At 32.1% G+C, this 15735-nt stretch overlaps 1 pseudogene; it reads left to right on the plus strand.

Annotated features, from left to right (window-relative positions):
- The first annotated feature begins 285 nt into the window (after positions 1 to 285).
- Positions 286 to 10122, plus strand: LOC144252643 (uncharacterized; annotated as a pseudogene).
- Positions 10123 to 15735: the final 5613 nt, after the last annotated feature.

Consider the following 15735-nt stretch of genomic DNA (forward strand, 5'->3'; position numbering starts at 1 on the left):
TTTGGATTTGAGGTTATCTCCTGACTCTCAAAAAACTCACTCGGCTCACATTGAGCATATGAAGAAATAACTTGTGTCTAATCAGGACCCCTTATATAAGCATTGTCCAATCTACACATATTCAGTAAAGAGAAGCAAGTTTTGATCATCTGGTGTGAAGCCTGCCAGAGTGGGTATCCATTTCTAGGCTTCTTCACTTATGTTCAGTGAACCTGATTTTTTCTCCTGTATAGGCACTTTGTGATTTATAGAGAGGACACGTGGTTCCTAAAAATACAGTAAATGATGAGTGTGCAGCGCAATCCTGGAGGGTGAGTCTGGTTGAAACTGGCTGCACTGACTATGGTGGGAACTGGCAATGATTGGCTAGAATCCCTGGTGTAATCTTTGGTTTCTGGAGTCCTGTGTCTTCTGCTGAGAAAGGTCAGCCATGAATTTCCACTGGCCAGTCAACTGGACCATATATTAACAGTAGACACTGGAAGTCCTATAGTATCCTATAGAATATCTTCAGCCCTTACCTTAAATTCTATGTGAGAACATTTGTGGCAATATTTCCGAATCTTCTCAGATTGTGTTGTGGATTCTGGAGTGAGGAGATCATTTCAATCAGAACTCCATGTATTTTTTCCTCCAGGAGTGGGGTGAGATACTCTATATGTATCTCAGTTTTTCTTTCCTCCTGAATTCATTCTCTTTCATTTTGGAGATTGTGGTATTGTGGATTGAGCCAGAGGTACTGTACCACTTAGCTACATACCTGGTACTTTTTAATTTTTTTTATCTTCAAAGAGTTGCTGAGTGTCATTTTAAATTTATGCCCCAGTATTGTGAGTTGTATTTATATATAAAATTTCAGCTTCCTGTTTAATGACAATTTCCCCCTTTGGCAGTATTATCAGTTACATTTTTGCAGTATTATCAGTTACTTTACCCATATTATATTTCAAATGAACATAGTATTTTCAATTGTTATACCAAAAACTGTGTGAGACTTTAAAGCATTTTTTTTCTCTCTGGGTGAAATGGTACATGCATATTAATTCCAGAGACTCAAGTGGTTAAGTCAGTAAGATTGAAATTTCAAAGTAAACATCAGAAACTTAGGTAGACTAATTAGACAAGTAGAAACACCTGTCTCAAAATTTTAAAACATGACTGGGTATGTAGCACAGAATTAACATGCTGCTGTTTCAAATCCCCAGTACCATTGAAAAAAAATCAAAAGCAAATTTTTTGTTGTTGTTGTTTATGAGCATTTTACATGATTGAAAAATAAAGAAGAATCACTTGATCTTGGAAAAATCATCATGTGTTTCTATTCTTCCTTTGTGTCTCCAAAGGCAGACAACCTCTCAGAGTGTCTTTATGCTCAGATTTCCTTTTGTGGAATGTATATGAGAGAATTCTCATTCCATACTCTGGTATTTTCCTGGAACTGTGTTTCCGAACTATGTAATATGAGGATTCCACAGCTGGCACATCTAATGCCTCTCATAAGTCCATACCAGTACTTGTGGCTTTTCTTGTTCAAGAGCAGTATGAATGTAGAGAGCTTAGTTTCTCAAAGAAATAACTGAGAGAACTCTCAAATTCCATTTTTTAAATGTCTTCAGTAATTTTATAGTCTATCACAGTGTTTCTTTCTTCCATATTCATATAATTGGAGTACTACTTACTATTCCACTTTTTGAGAGTAGCCATGCTAACAGCTCTGCTCATGCAGAAGATCTTATAGTTGGATGGTGCACTAAAATTCTGATGCAAGCTTTTTAGATTCCAGGGTGCTTTATGCTCACTGGAAAAAAAATTGATGTGCAGTTATTTCAAAAATAAAGAGGGATCTCTGATTGTAACCATTTTTCTTCAATAATATTCGAGATTATTGCCCATTACAATGTTTGCACACCAATGAGAAAACACTCTTTTTTTGATCTAGGGAGATTTGCACCTGCACAGTTACCAGTGCTTTCAATGCTTTCAGGTTTTACATGTAGTCCATTGAATGGAAAATGTTAATATCAGGACAAATTACTTACAGAAAGAATTGGTTGGGTCTGGTGTTATTAGTAAAATGAGCTGGGTGACAGAACTCAGGAAGTGCTAAACTGCCACTTTGGTTTCAGTGGTGGTCTGTATTTCCCTGTTAATTTTTTGGTACTATCTAGATAAAAGTTGAACTGTCAGCAACAGCTATTTGCATTTTTAGAGAATGTTGGCAAATCCCTCTAAGGGATTAAGGGGTTACCTGAAGATTTAACACCTCTTCCACTCTGGTCTAATGGAATAAACCCCATGGACCTTGCATGGCCATAGAAAACCACTTATTCCCCCCCCCCCTGGAGTAAATACTCATGTATATCTTATTCCTTCCTCTGTGTGTACAGATAAATTAGCATTTAACTACAGGCAATTTAGAGTTAAATAATATATTTCAAACCCAAATCAATCTTCCTTTATTTATATTAACACTGGATTTCGGCATTTTGTTCCAGTAATTTTGCATATTGCTCAAATCAGAAAATCAAGTGCATTCTACTTATCTCTTGGTCGATCTTTTTTTCAGTTTTCCAATTTATGTGCCCCTCATTCCTTTACAGTTTTTAGAAGGACTCAAAACAGGAGTAAATATTTATTTGGTGTATCCATAAGTGGAGGGAGGTTCATATTCTGCTTTTATTTATTTTTATTTTATTTTTAAAAATTATCTCTCTTTATATCTGCTCTTTGGTGGATGCTTGTGTATAATTCCAGTGTCACACACATTCTGCACACAAGTCACTTTTGTAATCTATGCCTTTTAAACTAATATCTACCTTGAGGTTCGATTGTAGCATTCATTCACATTAAATATTTTATTGATATGTTTTGATTTATATACTTATAATAATTAACAATAAAAAGATATTTGCATACATATGAACTGCCCTATGTAGTGTTCTGTATTGTGATTTCTTTATTTTAAAATTACTACACTTTTGTAATATTATAATGTGCATTAGTGTCAGGTAATGATCACTAGTACATTTGCTTTTATATATGAGATAGTACTTGTCTAATTTTATATACATTCATCTTTCCAGGAAAATTTTAGAAGTTTTTGCTTTGATTTCTTATTTAACAACAAGTAAAGAATGGTAAAATTATGACCAGTTATTATTAAAGTGTACCTTGGGAAAAATGATCATTTTCATAATAGTTTTATCCTTTGTAAATATGTTGAATATTTGAGTTTTTTTAATGTTCTTTTCTGTATTTTTATTTTCTCAAATACTGCAATTTCCTTTTGTAAACATACATGTATAGGAAATGCAACATTCATGTGACATCAGCATAAAACATACATGGTATTTTATAGTATTTGTCAAACTGGATATAATACATCAACCAAAATTCTAGCTCCTAGAATTTACATTTTACAAAGTTTAATATTTATTTCTTCCTCTTTAGCCATATCACTTGGTTTCATATCTCAAAGAATGTGGCTGTATTCTCATGTACAGTTGCTGTAATTTTAGTCTCTGTTTCCTGTGTGGGTGTATAATATACATATGGTTACAAAACAGTTTCTACAAATGGATAATAAGAGCTTAAATTATTATTTTAATTTTTTATTGCACTTAATCCACATATTCATCAATACTATTTAATTCATCTATATGATGTGATTTCATTCAATGTTACCTAATTTGTAAAGATTTTGAGTTTTCATGATTATTGAACACTTAGATTTATCCTTTTTAAAGTGACTCTTCAAGATTTTTTTTCTTTTACATTCTGTTGTATCTCTTCTTCTTATAAGTGTTTGATTATATTTTAGGAAATAAGGTTTTTTTTTTTTTACCTTGTCAGTTTTGCAGCTTTTAATGTAAGCATTTGATGAATAGATTTTTTTGTATTGATATTTTGTAATTTATAAGTTTAAGTCTATTATGTTGTATAATTTTGAAAACAAAAAAACTATTTTTTTCATTTGTGATATTAGGGATTAAACCAAAGTGTCTTAATGCTGAGCATATTCTCAGCTGTGTTTTAAATTTTATTTCCAGATGGGGTTTGGTCAATTTCTTCAGTTGGCCTTATATTTTGAACTTCATGCCTTAGACTCCAGAATAGTAGATATTTCAGGTGTGCACCACCATATGAACCCTATCTTTTGTAGGTAAACTTTTGAGCTTTGTACTTACTTATATATTTCAGTATTATTTATTAATAACATATTCAGCATTTAATGTGTCAAAATATGTTGTTATATTTTATGAGTGAAGGGTAAAATAGCATTTCATTATCACACTCTTTTCTCAATATCCTAGCATGTTTTAAGAGTTTTGTTGTTGGTGTTTTCTGTAGTTCCACCATTTATTTTATAATAAGGTTTACCCTGATTGATTTTACTTCATAACATCAATCATGTGGCATCACGGTATTTTGGTCAACAGTAGCCTTTATGTACAACCATGGATCTAGCAAATATCTTAGCCATGTACTAGTCTACACCATCTATATTCTGTCATTGCACTCAGAGATTTGGAAAATTGCAGAAGATTCTTAGGATAAATTTTCCAGAGTGTATTTCCATTAAATGACAAATCATTATATATGCCTATATTTGCAATTATATACTGTATAATTGATATAATTTTTATTTGTTGAATTTTCAAATTTGCTAGTGGTTTTTTAATTGTATCTGCTTTTTAAAAATTTGTACTGAAAATTGAACCCAGGGGTGCTTAACAATAAAGCCACATCCTCAGTCTTTTTTAATATTTTATTTAGAGACAGAGTATTGCTGAGTTGCTAAGTGCCTCACTAAGTTGCTCAATACAATATATATAAGACAATATTATATATAATATTGTCTTAGAATTTATGATCCTTTTTTCTTATCATCCTCAGTCACTGGAACTACACTTGTCCATCACTAGACTGGGCTCATTTGCTTTTTAAAAGCACCAACATTGATACTGGTAACCCTGTTTTATGTTTATCTTTAATAGCTTCTAATTTTGCTCTTTTGCTTAAGACTTTCTTTACTTTTAGTTTTTAAATTTTACTTTTTATTTGGATGGATGATTTAATAATAAATTCTAGTCATTATATGGCTTACTAATTTTTTTGTATGTTTTATTTTCACCTCAGGTATAGATGAATTCCAATTTTCTCCAGCTGTATGGAGGTCTAAGTGAAACATAATAATCTGTATGGATATTGTTAAAGAAATGGAACCACAATTTTACCCAGTTTTTTGACTGCACTGTATATGCCCAAAGGACATTAAATCAGCATATTACTTTGACACAGCCACATTAATGTTTATAGCAGCACAGTTCACAATAGCTAAGCTATAAACCCAACCATGCAATGAGGAATGGGTCCATTCAATAATGACAGGATAAAAAACTGTTGCTTATGTACACAATAAACTATGAATCCTCCATAAAGAAGAATGATTTTATGACATTTCCCAGGAAATGGGTGAAACTGTAGATTTTATGCTAAGTAAAACAAACCATTTCTTTAAAACTAAAAGTTGAAATTTATTGCTGATATGTGAAATCTAAAGCTTATAAAGTAGGGAAGGGTAAGAAAAGAAGATCAGTAGATTGTACAATGGTAAACAATAAATAAATAAATAAATAAATAAATAAATAAATAAGACAAGGATAGACATATAAAAGATATATATCTGTAAGTGAATCCTACGATTGTAGCCACCAACAAGAACAGGGTTTTAATTAGGATAAGATATATCCCATGCTTGCATAGTACCATAAAAATCGATTTTACTGTCATGTAGAACTAGAAAGAAGCAATAAAATAAAAAAAATAATTATATGTGTTTGTAGAGCTATATGTATATTTTATTATAAATATCATACAATATAAACATCGATCAAAGCTTGTATATATATATATATATATATATATATATATATATATATATATATATATAATTTTGTATGTTAAAAAATGTTAAAATTATAAAAAGGAAAATTCAAACAGTATTGTTGTTGCTATTTTTTATATTATTAACACACCTAAAATCTATAAAATGTTTGACCTTAAATAAACTATTAAATATTTCCATTAAGTGGTCTGTCTACCTTGTTATATTTCAAAATTTCTCTTATACCATTGATATTGAAATTACTAGAGAGCTCACTACACATTCATAATAGCCAGCTCTATCAGAGAAATAAGAAATAAGATTCTACACATTAGTTAATCTCTGATTAGTGGTTGCACAATTAAAATTTGAGGATTCCCTTTCTTAATGACCATGATTTTCTCATCTGAATAATATGTATAGTTTAGATCAAGATATAAAAAAATTACAAAATATATATTTTTTGATAATGCCTGAGTTTTATATTGTGTTTCATAAATGTGGAGTATGTATACTTTTTTTAACTTAATTCACTTTTTACGCAGAAGTAGATAATAGTATCATTGTGTTCCAAAACACTACCTACATGATAGTCTACAAACTCTAATTTCAACTGTAATTACATTACAGACTGTGCAAATATTCCTGTGGTCAATGTGTTATTTATTTACCTATTCTTATTTTAGGAACTGTTAACATTTATGGATATAGCCATTGATTTTACTGAAGAGGAGTGGGAATGCCTTCAGCCTGCTCAGAAAAATTTATATAGAGATGTGATGCTAGAGAACTATAGAAACTTTGCCTTCCTGGGTAAGTTTAATTTCCCTTTAAAATTATTAATTACTAATTATTATTTAATATACTTCTGTTGCAGAGTATCTCCTGGGAACTTCTCTATAAAATGTGTTTCAGATTTGTGTTTCAAAGAAAAAGGGCATTTTTAGTACAGATATTTTACTCTCTCTCTCTCTCTCTCTCTCTCTCTCTCTCTCTCTCTCTCTATATATATATATATATATATATATATATATATATATATAATTTTACTCTTTAACCTGTTTCTTTCTTTGTGTGTTACACATCCTTCACTTTAGATAAGAAGTACCTAGTATAATTTAGTGATGTAAACTAATGTAGACTACACATAGCAGGGGACACAGTTGAGTCGTTCAAATGTCAAGGAGAAAACCAAACTGAAAAATGTTGAAAGAGTAGTTATCCAGCAGAAGAAATTTTCAGAAGCTTAGGTTTATTTATTTTGATTGTAATCATTGAACACATACTGCCCTATATTTATCACATTTTCAAATCCATTGTTCTCTGTTTTCTTCTTTAGTGATGTCCCAGTTTATTCAGATTAACCATCAAAACTTAGCTTTTGTTGTGAGGGCCAGCATGATCTGTTTCAAATCTTCTTGTGAGGAAACCTTTAAAAAAGCAAACAGAAGAGAGAGACACACACACAGTGAAAAAGAAAAAAGAAAAAAAACTGGCCATCCCTCTTAACAGCTGCACATATAATAGCCCCAAATTACATAGCTTCCGGTACCATGACTACATTCTAACCCAGTGTTTCTTTAACCCCAAATGCTAGCTAACCAAGATTAGGTACAGTTAATACAAATATAGAGACCCTTCTCCCTAATAAAATTACCACAGAAACTAGATAATGCACCTGTAGATTTGTCTTAATAGCTTCAGGGAGAAACTGCTGGGCATTACAATTGTGGGTCTCAGGGTGCCAGTTACAATCACCCCCAAACTTTTTTGTCTATTCCCAGGCCAGAATACCTAATAGCTCCATGTTTTAAGGCCTTTTGAATAAATAATATTACTTATCTCCTTTATGCTGGTAGGGACAAAAAATAGGGCAGGCATAGACAACAGCAAGTTCCAACATCAGTAAACATCCACCTATGAATATTTTTGACCCAGATGAAATTGAGTAAACATGAAGTTAACCAATCCAACAAGTCCAAAGTCAATCATCTTATTAAACCTTATTAAAATTCATACAAATATTATTTGAATTCATCCAAATATTATGACCATAGGCTATGCAAGGGTTTTATAGTCTTTTAAAATGTTTTTATAAAAAATTTTATAGATGTAAATGTGTATATTTCTTATTAAATTTTTTTGTTCATATTTCTTTTTAAGAGTCCATTGCCTCTTTAACCTTGTTGAATATTTATGGTATTATCACTCAAAACCTACTAGATATTTTCAAGTCTCTATGTCATGGAAGACAAAAACCATATTTTGAACACTCTTTGAAAAAGCCAGAAATGTTTGTATAAGTTTTACATTTCTCTTATTATACTGACAGTGAGGTAGATGGTAGATATTTCCTAAATACACAATACTATCTTATGAAGGACAAAAGGCTATTAATGATACTTTTCTACACTTAATTATATTACTCTTTTTAATGATGTTCTCCTCTTGGATACTGTGGTCTCTACAAAAATTTGGATAATATTCTCAAGGTAATTTTTTCTGTACATTTTTATTGAACTAATATATTTTTTGGATTTATGGTGACTTTGGATTTACTGATCTGCTAACTCCTGATGTATTTATTTTACCTTAATTTCATGTTATGTATGCAAAATATATTTATCCCAGTCTAATAGGTATTGTTTTTTACTTTTGTTTACTTCAGTCATGACCCCTAATCATACCCAAGAATATTCACCAGAAAAGGGCCTAAAACATACATTTTATGAAGCAATAAGTACAAAATATAAAAGTTGTGATCATAACTATTTACCACAAAAGAAAATACAGAAAACTACAAGTGAGAGTGAACACCATAAATCATATAAAAAATCAGGCCTTCTTCACCACCAGAGAATTTATACTGAAGAGAAGCCCTACAAATATAAAGAATGTTGCAAGGCTTTTAGTAAAAAAAAAGGTCTTATTTACCACAGAGGAAGCCACAATGGAGAGAAGCCCTACAAATGTAAAGAATGTTCCAAAGTATTTGGTAGAAAATCAGACCTTATTTGCCACATCAGAACTCACACTGGAGAGAAACCCTACAAATGTAAAGAATGTGCCAAAGCTTTTGGTCAAAAATCAGACCTTAATCGCCACAGGAGAACTCACACTGGAGAGAAGCCCTACAAATGTAAAGATTGTGGCAAAGCTTTTGGTCAAAAATCACATCTTATTTGCCACAGCAGAACTCACACTGGAGAGAAGCCCTACAAATGTACAGAATGTGGCAAAGCTTTTGGTGACAAATCAAACCTTATTTGCCACAGGAGAACTCACACTGGAGAGTGGCCCTACAAATGTAAAGAATGTGGCAAAGCTTTTGGTCGAAAATCACATCTTATTTACCACAAGAGAACTCACACTGGAGAGAAGCCCTACAAATGTAAAGATTGTGCCAAAGCCTTTGGTCGAACATCAGACCTTATTTGCCACAGGAGAACTCACACTGGAGAGAAGCCCTACACATGTCCAGAATGTGGCAAAGCTTTTGGTAAAAAATCACACCTTATTTGCCACAGCATAACTCACACTGGAGAGAAGCCCTACAAATGTAAAGAATGTGCCAAAGCCTTTGGTCGAAAATCACATCTTATTTGCCACAGCAGAACTCACACTGGAGAGAAGCCCTACAAATGTACAGAATGTGGCAAAGCTTTTGGTCAAAAATCACACCTTATTTGCCACAGGAGAACTCACACTGGAGAGAGGCCCTACAAATGTAAAGATTGTGGCAAAGCTTTTGGTCGAAAATCAGACATTATTTACCACAGTAGAACTCACACTGGAGAGAAGCCCTACAAATGTAAAGATTGTGGCAAAGCCTTTGGTCGAAAATCACATCTTATTTGCCACAGCAGAACTCACACTGGAGAGAAGCCCTACAAATGTACAGAATGTGGCAAAGCTTTTGGTCAAAAATCACACCTTATTTGCCACAGGAGAACTCACACTGGAGAGAGGCCCTACAAATGAAAAGAATGTGGCAAAGCTTTTGGTCAAAAAAATAGACCTTATTTACCACAGAAGAACTCACTGGAGAGAAGCCCTGCAAATGTAAAGAATGTGGCAAAGCTTTTACTCAAAAAACAGGCTTTATTTGCCATAGGAGAATGCACACTAGAGAGAAGCCTTACAAATGTAAAGAATGTGGCAAAGCATTCACTCAAAAATGATACCTTATTTGCCACAACAGAACTCACACTGGAGAGAAGCCTCACAAATGCAAAGTGTGTGACAATGTTTTTACTCAAATATTACACCTTTTTTGCCACAGAACATTTACACTGGAGAGAAGCCTTACAAATATAAGGAATTTGGCAAGACTTTTAGCAATTAAACAGGCCTTATTCACCACAACAGAACTCACACTGGAGAATAGCCCTACAAATGTGAATAATGTGGAAAAGCTTTTAATAATAAATAAAACTTTATTCACCAAAGCAGAAGACATCCTGGTGAATGTGAAATGTGAATAAAGTGATAAGACTTTTAAAGAAAGACTAAACCTTGGGGCTGGGGTTGTGGTTCAATGGTAGAGTGCTAGTCTCGCATGTGTGAAATCCTGGGTTTGATTCTCAGCACCACATAAAAATAAATAAGTGAAATAAAGGTATTGTGTCCAACTACAACTAAAAAATAAACATTAAAAAAGAAAGACTAAACCTTATTTAACAACCAAATTGATACAGAAATTTATACTACAAAGTGAAACAATGCAGCAAAGCTTTTAATAAGAAATCTTTTTTTTCACCACTAGGCTACTTATTCTGGAAAAAAAGACATCTAAATGTACAGAATGCAGAAACATTTTATATTATATCACATATTACTAGACATCAGAGAAAACACACTGTAGGAAGCTCTACAAATGAGACCATTTTACCATTACTCTAAGAAAGGGACAACATTTGATCCTCACCACAATAACCATAGTGAAGAGAAAATTTTGAAATATGAAAATTGACAATTTGACAATGCCTCCAAAATTTATTCATCAATACTCAGCACCTGTGGATACATACTGGTTAGAGAAAAATACAAATGGAAAAAAAAACCTGTAGCCACGTGTTTCTTAAACACTGCTTATTTTTGGAGAATTCATTGTGCCCAGAAACTCTAAAAAGTTAAAAAATATTTCCAAAATGTACTTAAATTTTAAATTCATTGAACATCTCAAAAATCATACTAGTAGAGAACACTGAACAGATTTTGTCCAAAATGTATGCCTTATATAACAATGAAACATTTATAATAAATGTGAGAGTATAGTAATTATCTACATATTACACCTTGATGTATATGAGGATCAGTAAAATACAAAACTCATTTAAGTTTAGAAAACAAGTAGTTGTCTTTAACTTTTGCTTAAATTTATTAAGCATTATCAAGTTATTTTGTAGAAATATCAGTCATAAATATCATACATGCATAGTAATGAAACCACATCTTTGAAAGAATATAATTGATAATTGTTTTTCTAAATCAAAAATTACTATTTTCTCTGTTGAATACTGAGAAAAGAATTATATGAAATCTATTTTTGATGTTTAATACTGAAGTGTAATATTTTAAACTTTATTTTTCTTTGTATTTCAGTTTAAGTTTAGGTATTTGTATACACTGAGCCATATTTCTAAGCCCACTCTCCACTTTTTCAAATTTTGAGACTGTCTTGCTAAGTTGCTTGAAACCACACTAACATGCTGAGGCTGAATATACACTTCTGAAATTTCTCAGCTTCCCAATTTGCTTGGATTACAAGCATGGACCATCATGCCAGGTTTACAGTGCATTTTTTTTACCTATATTTACCTTATGTATGCAATATGTCTTTATAACTGAATATTTGTTTATATGTTAACCCTCATGTATTGCATCCTGTTGTTAAATTACAGACATCATAGTGTTCCACTTGACTAAATGTTCTATGTAACAGTGAAACATACTGTTGAGTGAATAATACTCTAGCATCTGTTAATACTTTTACACATTTTAATTAAACTCAATGTGGAATAAAATTTCCATAAGTCAGATTATTATTTTTTTTCTGTTTGTATTTATGGTGAAATTAAGAGTTTTAAGAAGGATATAGATATAGGAAAATAAGCCCCAGAGTTTTATATCTTGATTTATAAATGTTAAAATTTTTACTTTTTAACATTTTAAAATTTCCTAGTGATTTTAATAGACTGAATTTCCACAAACTTAAAGGTAGCTCTTACAGGAGAGAAGAGCTTTGTTTTTCTTGTGTGCATAATGGCATTCTAGACTTCATCCTCATTGGAGACATTTCATTTTTCTGTGAATGAGGTCAAAGATCAGTATTTTCATGTACATTAGTAAATTCTGACATCCTTGTTATTCTATGGGTAGTGTTATTTCAGGGCAGGAATTAGAGAAATGTATGTGGAGTTAATTAAGGTTGAGTGAGGTCTTATACTTATGACAAAATAATCAATGAGCTATGTTTTATAGTCTCATTTTCTGAGGACCAAATAGTAAGAGATAAACTGAGAAGGTTGTATGTAAAGATTAAGTTTCTTATCATAAGATGTTGGCTTTTCAGGTACAATAGGGTAAAAGCTTCTTATACACAGAATCCATACAAAAATCATATTGAATATCATTCACAATTTTATTAACATTACATATAATTCATGAAGAATTGAGTTTACAGCAACATATGCCTAAGAACAAGGTCTGGGGACATTGTACACTCTCCAATATAGACATATTTATACCAATTTAATTATACATGAAACTACACTAAATGAGAAGAAAAATCAATTGTATCAACACACAATAATAAAGAAATAACAAATTGTAAAGATTTAAGTAAGAGGGGCTGGGGATGTGGCTCAAGCGGTAGCGCGCTCGCCTGGCATGCGTGCAGCCCGGGTTCGATCCTCAGCACCACATACCAACAAAGATGTTGTGTCCGCCGAGAACTAAAATAAATAAATAAATAAATATTAAAAATTCTCTCTCTCTCTCTCTCTCTCTCTCTCTCTCTCTCTCTCTCTCCTCTCTCACTCTCTCTTTAAAAAAAAAAAGATTTAAGTAAGAGCCCAATAGTGGATGAAGTGTGATTTCCAAATGCTAGGGGGAAAATGGACATATAATCAGTTAAATGTAATTGAAGAAAGATAAGTTACCCACTTTGAGCTACAATAGCATTTGAAAGAAATAAAAGTGTTACAAAGTAAGCAAAGATTATTCACTTCCATTTGTATGCTTTGTAATATTTTCCAAAAGTTTTCTGCATATTTTATTGCAATCAAATTGGGAAATAATCCAGAAAGTTAAAAAAGACAAGTATTGCTCCTCTAGTTTTAAAAGCAAGAAAAGTAATAGAGACAGATTTATTGAGCTAGAAAAATTTACTATTTAGAGTTAAAAAAAAAAAAAAGAACTGAGATTACCAGAGTCTAAGTATAATGTGTTTCAGCCATCCCTGGCTGCACAGGGCATTTTTGCTTAACAAAGAATTTGATTACGTATGTACACTTAAAGAACATTGCTGTTTTTAGTCAATCTTTTTCATTAATAACAATGATGTACCTTTCAACAGTTTGCAGCCAAAAAATACAGAATTTCAGAAATCTTCTGTTTCATCCTTCATATATTCTGCCACAATATTCACCAGGACAAGATAATATAAACCTTTTGGCAGTCCCATCAAGCATTCACTTCTATTAATTTTAAGGCCAAACATATACTGCATAGAAAAGTATGATACATGGAACAACATAATTTCACTTAGTAAAAATATTTTTTTTCATGAAAAATATATCCCAACTCCTTTGTCTTGGGATTACATTAGAAAAGTATGAGGTAATTACACTGTGTATTATGACCTTAGGCTATGAGCCTTAAAATTACCTTAAAATACAAAAGAATATTAATGTTTATTTTTGAACACAGTTTTTATATTTCAAATATTCAAATTCCACAGCAATCAATGATACAAAAATATGAGAAAAACAACTGCAGTTTGATGTCTCATCATGGCATTTCAGTACCTGCTGTATATTGCCTGTGGCTTCCACTTTTAATTTAAACAAATAATAATATTTCCATATAATTTGGGTGAAGTGGAGGACAAAATCCCTGCATTGCTTTCCTGGGAAAGCCATCATACTTGAAACAACTGAACCCCAAATCAAAATATGCTTACTCTACATTCTAATTATATCAGTTCTTAACTCATCTAGCATAAACAAATCCACTTTCTTTGGGTTGAATATCTTTTTTTTAGAGAGAGAGAGAGAGAGAGAGAGAGAGAGAGAGAGAGAGAGAGAGTTTTAATATTTATTTTTTGGTTATTGGTGGACACAACATCTTTGTTTGTTTGTGGTGCCGAGGATCAAACCTGGGCCGCACGCATGCCAGGCAAGTGCGCTCCTGCTTGAGCCACATCACCAGCCCCCTGGTTGAATATCTTGAGCTCAAAGATATGGAACCTGGGAGCTAAAAGAAGCATGACATAAATAATGAGTTCTTTTTTTGCATAAGGAAAATTGCACTTTTTTATTTGATTTTTCTGCCTGTGACGATCTACATTTCTCTTCCTACAATGGTATTATGATTGATGGTGACTTGTGTGATTACAGGAGGCTTAAAATGCAGCTACATGTGTTTGAATCCTTTCATTGGTAAAAAATATTATAATTTGTACTCTAATAGAAGACTCAAAATGGTGCTAGAAAAAACCTATTTTTTTTAATCTGCCTCTTTATTCATGGTTTTCTAATGGTTTTAATGTAGACAATTCAGACCATTTCTGATTAATGGGTGTCATCAAGATGTAAATTCCCTCTATAATCATTAGCAATGAGACAATTTTTCCCATTAAAAATAAAAACACTCTCATAGAGTCTTTGCTATATTCTAAGAAACACTCTTGCTTTTGTTTTACAAAATAAATTCCACATATTTGAGTCCCAAAGTAAATGGCAAAACATTAACTTAAGCACCATGAGGAATACAAGAAATACAAGATATCACCTTTGAAATATAAAAACAAATAAGAATCAGAAATGCTAAGCCATTACAATCTAAATTATACCAGAGCTTTTAAAATATAATCTTAGATGTTCTACTCACTCTAACAGTAAGATGCCTTAGACTCAAATATTTTTAATCACTCACTAAAGGTCACTCAGTGAATGCATAGAAGTTCTTATTCTAAAACTTTTACACTATTTTTTGATAATACATTGCAAAGCCTCACCTCTCTTCTTTAGAAATAAGACACAGAGGTTGTTTTAGTCTGTTTTATAATGTTATAGAAAAATACCAGAAACAGGCCAATGTATAAAAAGAGATATAAATGCATAAAAAAATTTCTGAGAGGCTGGGTTTGTGGCTCAGTGGTAGAGTGCTCACCTGTCACATGCAAGAAGCTGGGTTCAATTCTTAGCACCACATGAAAATGAATAAATAAATTAAATAAAGATATTGAGTCCAACTACAACTTATAAATAAATAAAAATATTTTTGAGCACTTAGTTCTGAAGATTTAAGTGCACTGTACCAGAATCTTCTCAGCTTCTGTGACAGCTCCTTCACCTGCATTACACATGAGGTGGCATTATGGTGAGGGCTCATTTGAGAGGTAGAGAGAACATAAAGAGACAGGAAGTCAGAGAAATCCAGAAAAAAGACTTGCTCTTTTGTAACAACCAGCTTTAATAAGAACTATGTTGTGCCCTATGAAAATTACATTAACCCTCTCCAAGAACATCTCTCCCAATGATCTAACCACAATTTAGTAGATCTCATTTCTTAAACATTCCACTATTTCCCAACTCTCTCCCTTTGAAACTAAGTTCCAAACA

Source organism: Urocitellus parryii, unplaced genomic scaffold (genome assembly GCF_045843805.1).
Source record: "Urocitellus parryii isolate mUroPar1 unplaced genomic scaffold, mUroPar1.hap1 Scaffold_49, whole genome shotgun sequence".
Taxonomy (NCBI): Eukaryota; Metazoa; Chordata; class Mammalia; order Rodentia; family Sciuridae; genus Urocitellus; species Urocitellus parryii.